The sequence below is a fragment of the Xenopus laevis genome, chromosome 8S (assembly GCF_017654675.1).
Source record: "Xenopus laevis strain J_2021 chromosome 8S, Xenopus_laevis_v10.1, whole genome shotgun sequence".
NCBI classification, from domain to species: Eukaryota; Metazoa; Chordata; class Amphibia; order Anura; family Pipidae; genus Xenopus; species Xenopus laevis.
Window position 1 is genome coordinate 36,321,913 of NC_054386.1, and position 12,567 is coordinate 36,334,479.

General features: G+C 41.8%; 1 pseudogene; it reads left to right on the forward strand.

The window, feature by feature from the left end:
* The first annotated feature begins 875 nt into the window (after window positions 1–875).
* On the forward strand, window positions 876–12,147 carry LOC121397616 (annotated as a pseudogene).
* The last annotated feature ends 420 nt before the right edge of the window (window positions 12,148–12,567 follow it).

Sequence of the window (12,567 nt, forward strand, 5' to 3'; positions counted from 1 at the left end):
CCACTAAGTTTTTAACATTTTAGTGTATCAGAGATTCTTCTGGTAAGTGCTTGGTAAAAGCCTCTCTGGTCGTTGTTCTGGTGTCATAATATCAGGTTTCTGATCTCACCCTTTTGGTCTTTGACTTTTGCCCAGACTTTGTTTACTGCCTGCCTTGATCTTTGCTCCTCAACAGTCTCTTGTTACCAATTCTGTACCCCCACCACCACCTGTCTCAGAACATGGTCTGTCCCTTGATCTTAACATTGCTGTAAAATCTCACTTCATCTCTGGATGTATATATTTGAGCTCCCAGTTTAAAAGCTCATCTGCTGTATGGCTAAGTCTTGGAGCTCACCTGTGCCTAAGGGTTCAAACTGCACCTAAGGCATCAACCTGTGGACATCTTCCCCAGCATTAAATTGACAGGTACACGTTTTGGTCTCAAAATGTTATATTATTGAATTAGAGAGGGCCCAGAGAAGGGCAACTAAGTTGGAAAATCTTACCTATGAGGAGAGATTGACCCAAGTTGGGGTTGTTCACGCTGGAGGTGAGGCGCATAAGTGAAGATATGATAACTATGTATAAATATATAAGGGGGATCATTTAACAATCTCTCTAACTCTTTATTTACCACTAGGTCTTTCCAGCTGACACAAGGGCACCCAGTCCGATTAGAAGAAAAGAGGTTCAGGCTAAATATTCGGAATTGGTTTTTTACAGTGAAAGCTGTGAAGATGTAGATAGTCCCTAAATTGCATGAAACCCTGATGTATGCCTTTGAAAATTTCTCTCTCCCTAAAACATTTTCAGATGCGACAATTGTCGTCATCCCCAAGCCAGGGAAGGACCCTACACTGTGCTCCTCCTATAGGCCAATCTCATTACTCAATATGGAAATCAAAATTCTTGCAAAAATTTTAGCTAAACGTCTTGTCAAAGTGGTATCTACGGTGGTGGAACCTGATCAGACCGGCTTTATGCCTTCTAAATCAACCAGCTTTAACCTGAGAAGACTGTTCTTAAATTTGCAACTGAAACACGAAAATATGGGTTCTAGGCTGGTGGTCTCCTTGGATACGGCTAAGGCATTTGATTCGGTGGAGTGGCCTTACTTATGGGAGGTTGTAACTAGAATGGGTTTTGGCCCTTCCTTTACAAAGTGGCTTCGGCTGATGTACAGCGAACCAAAGGCATCCATCCGGGTTAATGGCATTACTTCCGTACCATTTCGCCTGTCCAGAGGTACTCGTCAAGGGTGCCCTCTCTCTCCGCTCATATTTGCGTTGGCAATTGAACCCATGGCCATCGCTATTCGGCAATCTGAGAGGGTACGGGGATTCATCTACAAAACTGTAGAGGAGAAGGTCTCATTGTATGCAGATGATACGCTCCTATACTTAGCAGACCCACATGAATCACTTGCCTCTGTACTTGGGATTGTCAAACAATTTGGTATATTTTCAGGCCTTCAAATTAATTGGGACAAGTCCATACTGTTTCCCCTTGACGGACAGCTTCCAACAGGGATGGCCGCAAACTGTAACCTAAAAGTAGCGGATAATTTTAAGTACCTAGGGATAATGGTGCACAAAGATCCGAATTTAATTTTGCAGCATAATTTACACTCCTTACTCCGTAAGTTCAAAGACACACTTGCACACTGGACCAAACTCCCTCTCACGCTAATAGGCAGAATAAATATATGCAAAATGATTTATCTTCCTAAATTTCTCTATATACTGAGTAATGCCCCCTGCCACATACCCAAGAAAGCCTTGCATGATCTCGACCGAACACAGTCTGAATTTATTTGGGGGAATAAAACGCCCCACTCTGTCCAGAGCCATTCTTAATGCTCCTCATGATCAGTTGGGTCTGACCTCTCCCAATTATGAGCTGTACTATCTTGCATCCCAGGCCTCGCATGCAGCCGGTTGGAAAGTGTTTGACGCTGATAACCCGGCATCCATAATAGAGGCACTCTATCTTACTTCTGTGGAAAGCCTGCACAATGCTTTATATAGAACTCGAAAGGATCTTGGCCCTTTGTTACCTGTAATGGATGCCACTAAGAGAGCCTGGGATGCAATTGTGCAAATCACTAAAGCGGATACCAGTCTTTCTCCAGATTCACCTTTATGGGGTAATAGTAATTATCCACACTTAGCCACATTCACAGAGGTGGGAACATGGTCTAAATTTGGTCTAAAGCGGCTATCACAAGTATACGCTGATGGAACTCTTCGCACACTGCCTGAATTTCGCCAGATCCTCTCTCTGCCTGATTTGTCCGAATTCCGTTATAACCAGATCAGTCATCTTTGCTCCGCGCAGTTCCCGACCCCTCCTCCGCTCCTGCAATACACAGGGATGGAAGAATTAATATCTCAACCCGCCAAAGTCAAGCTTCTATCCAATGCATATAGGCGCTTAATCTCCAATAGATATGATCCCCGACCCAGAGTGAAGTATAAGTGGGAGAGTAGTGGGGTTTGTGTCGACCCAGATGATTGGGAAGAAATTATAGGCAATCTATACATTCCTTTAGTGAGTGTCAGAGACAAGCTTATACAGTTTAAGATAGTACATCAAACGTACCTCACCCCTCAGAAACTATTTACTATGGGAAAGGTAGCTTCCCCCAGCTGTCCGAGATGTGGTGCTCCTGTAGCTAATTTCATACATCTAATGTGGGACTGCCCGGTGATACTCAGATATTGGAGGGCAATTTTGAACTTCATGGCTACGGAACTGGAACTTCCCCAGATACTTAACCCTGCTACATGTCTTCTGGGTCTCCTTGACTCCGTGATACCCAGAGTAAATACTAGATGCCTGATGAGGTTGCTTTTCTTTTACGCTAAGAAAGTCGTTGCCCTGCACTGGATGGGCCCATCGCCACCGTCTCTGAGTAGATGGATTGGACTGGTTAATTCGCAACTGGAACTGTACAAGCTTACGTACTTGGCACGAGGATGCCCAAAGAAGTTTGAGAATATTTGGAACCCTTGGCTTGAGTCGCCAGCCACCTCGACCAACCATTGATAGTTACTTTTTCAGCCATACCTCTTCTCCCCACCTTCCCCTTCTTTTCTTCTCTTCTAACTTGCTTTTCTTCCTTCTAATTTTCTGTTGTTAAAATTCAATAAAAATTAACCTTTAAAAAAAAAAAGCTGTGAAGATGTGGAAGTCTCTCCCTGGATCAGTTGTACTGGCTGATACATTAGACCGTCTTAAGAAGGGGTTGAATGACCCCTTTATAAACAGGACAATTGGTGCAGAATGGCCTATCTAACTCTAAACAAACTTCTCCCCCCCCTTCTTTGAGCAGTAGCCTTTGATGAGTTCATTATTAAGGGCTTCTCGGTAGACTGGTAAATCATTTTATCAGCTCCTTTGAAGTTTTTTGAAACTGGAAGTCACAGGGAGTACTAAAGTGAAACTGGCTTCATATTTTTGTTGCAAATAAAAACAAAAAAAAGATTACAATATGTTCTAAATCCCCATATTATTATTTTTTTTTAAAAAAACAGTTAAAGATGGCAATCTGTGTCATGGATTAAAAAAGTATCTGTTCCTTGACATCTGGAGAGTGCATGGATTGAGCAATAGGAAAATTAATTAGGTCCCTCCTGGAAATCCTTTTGTATTTTTCCTTCTACATACTCTCACAGCATAATGCCATTCTTAAAGGGACTCTCTATCATTTTCTTATGCTCTTGGTGGTCTTTAAACCATCAAAAGAGAGAGAAAGGATCAAACAGGTGTTCACACACACACCCAAAGACTTAAGGGGGTTCGGGAAGGAGTTGTTCCATAACAGCTGGAGGGCTGAAAGCAATACTTTTCAGTTTGGGACAAATCAAAATATTTTGGAGATATCATAATATCTTGCACCAACGTAATAACCCCAACTCCTGATATATTGCCCTAAGACAAGCTTTACATCTTAGAAGTATGTAGGCTCGCAAATTTTGTTGCTTTAAGTCACAGCAACAAATAAGCCACCTGTTTTGGCACAAACAAAAACAATGACCCCCAGTATTAACTGACACAGTGACCCCAGCATCAAATAGAACAGCTATATACAGTATGACACAATGACCTCCAGCATTTAATGGCACAGTAACCCACAGCTTTAAATGGCACAATGGCACCCATTAGTAAACATTTTTAAACCTTCAAATACAGGGCAGCAGCAAGCAGAGCTCTGAGCCAGACCTACAGGTAAGGGTGTCCAAGGCAAGCCCCCTGCAGTTATCCACCTCAGATTGGTCATTCCCCTTCTGCTGCTCATCGCCGAACCAGGGGTGATCCTGGGGCTGCTGCAGCCTGAGGCCACCCCCCACCACCACTCCGTGACCGGCGCTATAGCACTCTCGTAAAGTTACAGGAGATGGATTTTTACCACCCCTAGTAACTTGCCCACTCGCTCCCACCTGAGGCAAGGTTCTCACCTAACATCCAACCATCCTTTCTTTTGAGCTACGCAAGTAATTTGCGCTATAAATACCCAGCACCCAATGCTTTGGAGTTAGAGAAGGGCTAGAAATATGGTTAGGAAGGTAGAAAATGTATGTGCCTAGCACCTGCCTTACAGTAGTGCACTAGGCACATGTCTCTTCTATCTACCACTCTCTGCTCGTTCAGCGGACGTACAGAAAAAGCTTACTTTCCCTCTTTCACTTTAAGGCATTTTCGCTTTGGGTATAGGATCAATTACCAGAAACCCAGCAACCCATTATCCAGAAAGTTCCAAATTACAGGAAGGTCATGTCCCACAGACTCCACTTTAATAAAAAATTTGACATTTTTAAAATGATTTCCATTTTCTCTGTAATAATAAAACAGTACCAACTAAGATCTAATAAATCTTTACTGGAGGCAAAAATAATCCTATTGGCTTTAATTAACGTTTCAATGTTTTTTCAAAAGACTTAAGGTAAGCAGATCCAAATCCCAAAGAGATCCCTTATCTGGAAAACTCCAGGTCCTCAGTATTCTGGATAACAGGCCCCATATCTGTACAAAATCCTACAGGTGTGCCTTATTATAAACTTAGCATTGGATGCCCCTTATCCCACCCCAAGCCATGTAACTGATCTGTGATTCGCTTTCCTTGCTTTGAGCACACAAATAATGTCCCTTGGTACGTGCAATACAGGCTTTGACAGTCTCCCTCCTAGTAGATTGGACAAATCTTTTCTTAAAAAATATTTTTTCTTTTTTCTTTTGGACAAATGAATTGTTGACTTTCTTTCTTACATAATCTATTTTTCTGTATCTACATGAAGAATGGCCCTGACTGGGGACTGATAGGAGGCAGATGTTGGGAAGATTAGTAGACTACAAGGCCAAAATCCACAAGAAAAAATAACAGCTGGAGAATAGTTCTAGAACAGAAGCGCAGAACACACACACAGTTCCATCCTGATTAGCATTAGCAAAACAAGTTGATGCAATATAATGGAAGTTGACATTTGTCCCAAACTGAAAGCTATCCAGTTTAAAGACTTGAAGGCTGAAAGTTGATTTGTGAACTCCTAGTTCTGACCCAGCTATAGGGGATCATCTGCCCACTACAGTACAGTTCCCAGCAGAACCAACATGGAGTGCAGATCACGTGATCGGCAAGTGCTGTGGCAAATCATGACGGACACAGGAACAATTTATCGCAGCTTCCTTGCATGTCCCTGACAATTTGATTGTCTTCCATATAGTTTCCCAATAAAATAAAAAAAGGATAGAGGAATTTACAAAGCCATGTCCTGGAAATGGGAAGTGAAGGCTCCAGTAATTCCCCATAATATATGATGTTGTATGTATCTGAAGAGATACAGGGCCCACAAGGGCAAGGACTCACTGAGTTTTTTCCCCGATGTCCTGCTGCAAGCAATCTTATTCAAATCTATGGAGATGTGGCATGGAGCAGATCCACTTCTCTTAAAAATACTTAAGCTGAGCTCAGCAAGGCCAACCTCTGCCCTTGGCCTTAGTAGTTTTCAAAGTTATGTGTAAATGTAAGTGCTATGAAAAGCTCTAGTAGCAGTTTTCTTTTTGCAATAACAGACCTGTCTTCTGTTACATTGTTTCAGGATACAGAACCAGGAACAGAAAAGGCAGAAACAAGCGCTACTTTCAATAGCTATTCCATTTACAAATAACTTTAATCCATTGGGGATGTCTAATGAATGTATATTGCAAAGTTTCTTAGAATTACTTTTTATATCAGTAGACATAGTTTTATTTTTGGGTTGGTAACCCCTTTAAGTCTCGACACTCTGTATGTGCTGATGGACTGGCCATTGCAGCTGATAATGCTTGCTGTTAATGCTGTGTGTTAACCTGAATCTAATGCTTCCATTTTCCCTATGCCACATCAAGACCCCTCATTGTACGTGAGTCCTACACTATTTGTGAGCATTCTTTTTTTTAGTGCATTTAAAATCAAGTCCCCCAGCAACCAATGTGACTGAGTAGTAAGACCATTTCGCACTTACCCTTAGCTCAGGAGCTCTGTGAGAAACAGCCTATAGCTGCCATTCAGCCTTTAAAACAGGGAATTAGTTATAGATGTATGTTAATTGGCTGGGGCTAAAAAGCTCCTTACTTTTTCTCTATAGCCCCTGTGTTAAGGGGAAGTGAACCATGGTCACATTGTCTACTGGGGGACTTGATTTTAAATGCACTACAAAATCAAAATGCTAAAATATAGTGTAGGAAGGTAATTATTCACAGGTGTATGTTTGTTGGCTGGAGCTTAAACGCTTCCTGCTTTCTCCCACTATAGCTCCTTAGCTAAGGGGAAGTGCCCCATGGTCTTATTACTCAGTCACATTGGTTGCTGGGGGGACTTGATTTTAAATGCACTACAATCTTAGAATGCTCACAAATAGTGTTGGCTCACGTACAATGAGGGGCCTTGATGTGGAGCGTGAGCTTACATATTTTGAACAAAAAGGCAGGCAACACCTACAGTCTTAGTGTAGGGACCATATTTTGGAAATTGACTAATTTTCATCCCTGAGTGGCTTCAGCTGGAGAAGATCCATTTTACTGAGGCATGTCTACTGGTGGGGTTATTCCGTCACACTTGCTGTCTTCTGTACTTGTTTAAGGGAAAAGAAAGTCGCATTATGGGTAAATAAGTAAACACGCTCTATGCTCTGGGTGCTTTTTTGATGCTATACAGTCTGAATTTATGGTTCTACTCTCTTCTTGCTTTTACTAGAAAAAGTTAATGTGGAATTCAAGCAAACAGTCTTCAGCAACTCCCTGGACTCATAAGAATGTTTATTTGTGGTGGGAGAGTCCCCGGGATATACAGTATACACATTCTGTCTCAAGCTTATTACACATTCCATTAGGCAAAAAGATAGTATCTAAAAGAAAAAGAAGTGGAAAAACATGTAACCATGGAAACAGAACCATTCTTTTTTCAAACAAGACTTCATAGCGCGACATAGATTGGAGGCTGACCAAAAGTACATTCCCCTCTCCCACCCATAGCATAGGCATAAAAAGACATCATTGGAGTGAGCAGAAAAATTAGGTACACAGAACAATTAATACATACAGCCCGTGTCCCTCATTAACATAGAAATATAAAAGTGTACAGGGCAGCCATTAGGGGGTACATGTGGTACAACTGTAGGGGGGTCCCTTACTGCCAGAGCTTGAGAAACCAATATGTTGTAATGTTATATATTTTAAATCGTATGAGCCCTCTGAGACAAAGTGGGTTTCTAACAACTCTGAAAATCGACAGGTAAAATTTATACTCTGTAAAAGGGGTACAACCTAGCTGAGATTGGACAGGGTCCATGTGGTTTTGGGGACTTTTTGCCCGGCATTAAGCATGGACTGTGAAGATTGAGGGGACAGGGTTTGATTCATTTAGATAAGCTTTTTTTATTTTTAAACATTAGTTGGCATGGACCTGGTCAGGCAGAGGGCTGAATACTTTAGTTCTTTCGGGATGGGAGCCCATGAGTTTTGATGGGGCCATCACTGAATGGCCAATGCAGAAACAACTATCTAGAACCTATTTTTGATATAAAGGGGTCACCAACCAAATGTTGGACATTTAAATGTCTGGGAACCATGGTCTAGCAGAACTTACCAACCTGTTCATCTATTTAAATGTATATCAAACTATACCAAGCTATACCCTGATACTCCTTAGCCATACACCCTATACAGTATATATATGTGTGTGTGTGTGTATTTTCAGCCCGAAAATGTCACCACCACTTCCACTCATGTGATTGAGGGAGGGCATGGATGGGTATAGAGCACTGGTGGAGACTGACCTGCGAGAGATTCAGAGGATCTCCCAGTGGCCCTTAGCCAAGGATAATGTCCAGCAGCCCTGTCTTATTTCCACCATATGACAACTTTTACATTTAGTCTACATCTAATTGTTGTGAGAGTGGGCCCAGGACATCATATTCTCTAGTGGTGCCTAGGGAACCAAGTCCAACACTGATAGCAGCTCCTATACGTCAACTTTTACAGGGACAATTCAAGAGTGCTAGAAATGACAAACCGTGGCCTATTAGACAAGTTTGCTTTAACATATTCTTCCAATATCTTCCAATAAAATTCCATCTGTGGTTGTCAGTTTCTCTCTGAAGATATTGATAGCTGTTCAATTGTCTCTTTAGCCTTTCCAAAAGTAAAATTGCCGGTGCCAACTGTCTCACCAGACCGCAGAAGGATACAGTCACAGAAGAGAAATGCAAAACAAAAGGAGAAGAACTTGGTGAAGATCAAAGAGGGAACTGTAAAGATTACCCCTAGACCAGTAAATGTCTTTTTCACAATAGCAACCACTAAGCCTCCAAAAAGAAAAGAGGAGTCTAAAGTTGACAAACTGTAAAATAAGTCTTCCTCTGAAAAGAAGATTCAAGCAAAGGCTAATTCTCTAGCGACTACTGACAAACCAAAGAAGGAACCACTAAAGCAAGGTACAAGTGGGAGTATAATAATGACTACTGGCTCCAGTTCTAGTAACCCACAACAACCTGCCAGTTGGTAGTATTTATAGCATTTATAGAACTGCTGTTTGATAGCATAGTTACATAGTTACATAGTTAAATTGGGTTGAAAAAAGACAAAGTCTATCAAGTTCAACCCCTCCAAATGAAAACTCAGCATCCATACACACACCCCTAAAATTCTATATACCGAGCGCAGTTTCGCGCTTACGCATTCGAGCGCAGTTTCGTGCATGCGCACTCAAGCGTGCAATCAGCCGGCGCCGTGCCCAGCCAGGTTGCCTAGGGCGCCTGGCTGGGTTGGCCCGGCTCTGGTCTACCCTCATAATTTAAGTCCTCCATCCCTCCAACCAATTTAGTTGCACGTCTCTGTACTCTCTTCAGCTCATGGAGTCCAACACTGCACTGCATACTCCAGATGAGGCCTTACCAGGGACCTATAAAGAGGAATAATCATGTTTTCATCCCTTGAGTTAATGAGTTAATGCCCTTTTTTATGCAAGACAGAACTTTATTTGCTTTAGTAGCAACAGAATGACTCTGCCCAGATTTAGACAACTTGTTATCTACAAAAACCCCTAGATCCTTCTCATTTAAGCAAACTCCCAACACACTGCAATTTAGTGTATAACTTGCATTTATATTATTTTTGCCAAAGTGCATAACCTTGCATTTATCAACATTGAATCTCATTTTCCATTTTGCTGCCCAGTTTTCCAATTTAGACAAATAACTCTGCAAAGTGGCAGCATTCTGCATGGAACCTATAGCTCTGCACAATTTAGTATCATCTGCAAAAATAGAAATAATACTTTCAATGCCCACCTCCAGGTCATTAATTAACAAGTTGAAAAGCAAGGGACCTAGTACAGAGCCCTGCGGTACTCCACTAACAACACTGGTCCAATTAGAAAATGTTCTATTTACCACCACTCTTTGTAGTCTATCTTTTAGCCAGTTCTCTATCCAGGTACAAATACTATGTTCCAGGCCAACATTCCTTAATTTAACCAGTAACCTTTTGTGTGGCACTGTATCAAAGAATCCAATTGGTTGCTGTCGGTTGCACAGGAGTCCATTTTTGCTCATGGTATTCATCCACCATGCAGGTTTTTTTTTTAGAATTCCAGCTGATTGTTGGTCCAGCGGTCCACTAGCACACAACATGTATTGGTGGCAGTCAGTGCTTTTTTGTAGGAACAGAATGGGGTTGGGTTGAAAGAACTGCCACTGCACTTATGGTATCAGGGGCTTAGGTAGCTAGCAGCACACCCTGGTGGAGAAAAGTTAAACTATGTGGCCAAACCAGAACCATGGCACTCTGGGCTTAATTCCAGTATACTGGCGGGCCAACCTGACTCTAAGTCAGGCAACCCACTATGGGAAGAATAGAACTACTAATAGTAATTCGCAGCACTCCCAGATATTAAAACCGACTTTATTGCACTTTACATTTGGCACAGCAATATTTCGGACAGCTTGAAAAAGAACTTTGTCAGCTTGAAAAAGGACCAGGAGGTTCAAAACATTGCTGTGCCAAATGTAAAGTGCAATAAAGGCGGTTTTATTAATATCTGGGAGTGCTGCGAATTACTATTGGATTTCGTCTAACAAGATGTGAAGGTGAACACATCGTTTGGCGTGCACCCCTCAAAAGTAAGCTCCTATCACTCAAGTGCTGGATGACTGTCTGTATGAAGAATAGAACTACTTACAGGGACAATATGTACACTCACATGTAATTCACAACTGCAGGTATAACAGCTGTAGCTCAGGTCAGAATGGAACTCACAACTGGCAAAAAGCTGCGAGTTTGAATTCCCGGCTTAGGTTCAGTACTTATAACTGATTTAAGCAAAGAGTTGCTTGTCCATACGATGATACAATCATAATACAAGGCATGGGCATTTTTTATATTTTAAAATGCAGAATGCACTGAAAAACAGTTGGACAGATCAAAGACAAAAGTTATACAGTATAAAGTATGAGGGCTTGTATCCCATAAACATGGGTCTTTCTGCATTTTGTTCTGTACTTTTCATAGTAAATACATTAATGCAGTCACAGCGATCTCAAGCACTATGAATAAAATGCCTACCTGTACTGTACAGTAACCTAGCCAGTGTAACCACCAGACTTTACTAATACAGAATCAGCTGGTCTTTAAGTCCTTACTTAATGGGACAATATATCCCACCTTGTTCAACATGAGTACAATAAAAAGGGCTTATGCTGATACGTTTTGCCTTTTTTAATCATGGTTTTTGTTATTTATTGAGCTAAATAGGGCAAAGAGGGAATGTGAAGCTATTTCATGCTTGGTCATTGGAGGTACAAGTACACAGATAACCTCCTTGCATAATGGACTGGCAACTATGGCATAACTATCATAAAGCAGACCCTGTGACCACATGGGTGCCCCTGTTGCGGGGGTCTGCAGTATGGTAGTCCCCCTCACAGAAACTACCACCTAGTGAGCAGGGGTAGATGAGCTCAGTGTTGGAATGGGGGGTCTGGGCCCCCAGGGTTGCCACATCAGGGCCCCCACCCCCACAGTCTGGGTCAGCGGGGCCCAGAAGAGCTGGGGCCCACTGGGTTTTTTACCGGTGTCCTGCTGGCCCAGTCCAACCCTGGATGAGCTATGGAGTATTATTAATTTCCTGGTTGGCCCTGTTTGTTCTAAAGAACACATTTGTTTTAAGAACAAGTATGTTTTACTTGCTTGTCCTTCAAAGAAACTAGTCTACTTGTCTAGGGAAGTTGGTAAGGAATGACCCACCTTTATTTTTATAATTTCTTCTTTCCTTTCCCTAGAGAAAACTACACAAAATGCAGCACAAAAGGTGCATGGACATCCTTCTAAGGGGGTGAAGCATACAAAAGAACGAGGAGACAAGAATCTGGCTGACAGTTTTGCTTCCAGTGCCACCTATACCTGAAAATCCAGTCCAGTCAACAGAGAATGCCATGTCATCTCTCCCTGCTGGGTGTCTGCTCTCAGAGTCCACCATCGCATGTGCACATACAAAGATGAAGTACCTACCACTAATGACTGACCTTGGGCTAAACTTAGCTGGTAGGAGAATAAATATTTCAGTTCATCATCAGTTTATATTTCTTGATATGAAACAGACAAACCAGATAAGATAATTAAAGCCATAGAAGGTTTACTATCATCCCTAAAAAAAACTTGTTGGTTTGCTGGTCTGAAGTCATTCACTGCATTAGTAAATGTAGGTTCAAGGACTGAATCAGCCCAATTTGGCTCATCATATAGGTGACCAAATCAGACAAAGATACACCTCACCAACTAAACAGACCTTTAAGTTTATGGCTAGGCCTCAGAAGAATTCTGCCATAATGAGGATTGAAATGAATCCCGAAGCTAATTGGAATCCAGGATTAAGGCATGGTCAGATCTATAGATGGTAGGGAAACGCTGAATCCTGAATTAAGTTTGGGATTGGGCTGGATATCACAGCTAAATGCTTGGAGGATTCAGATGTGGACGAATCTAAGTGCCTAGGTGAACCAATTCTAAACCCTAATTATCATGTGACTTTAGACCAGTTGACAATTTTTT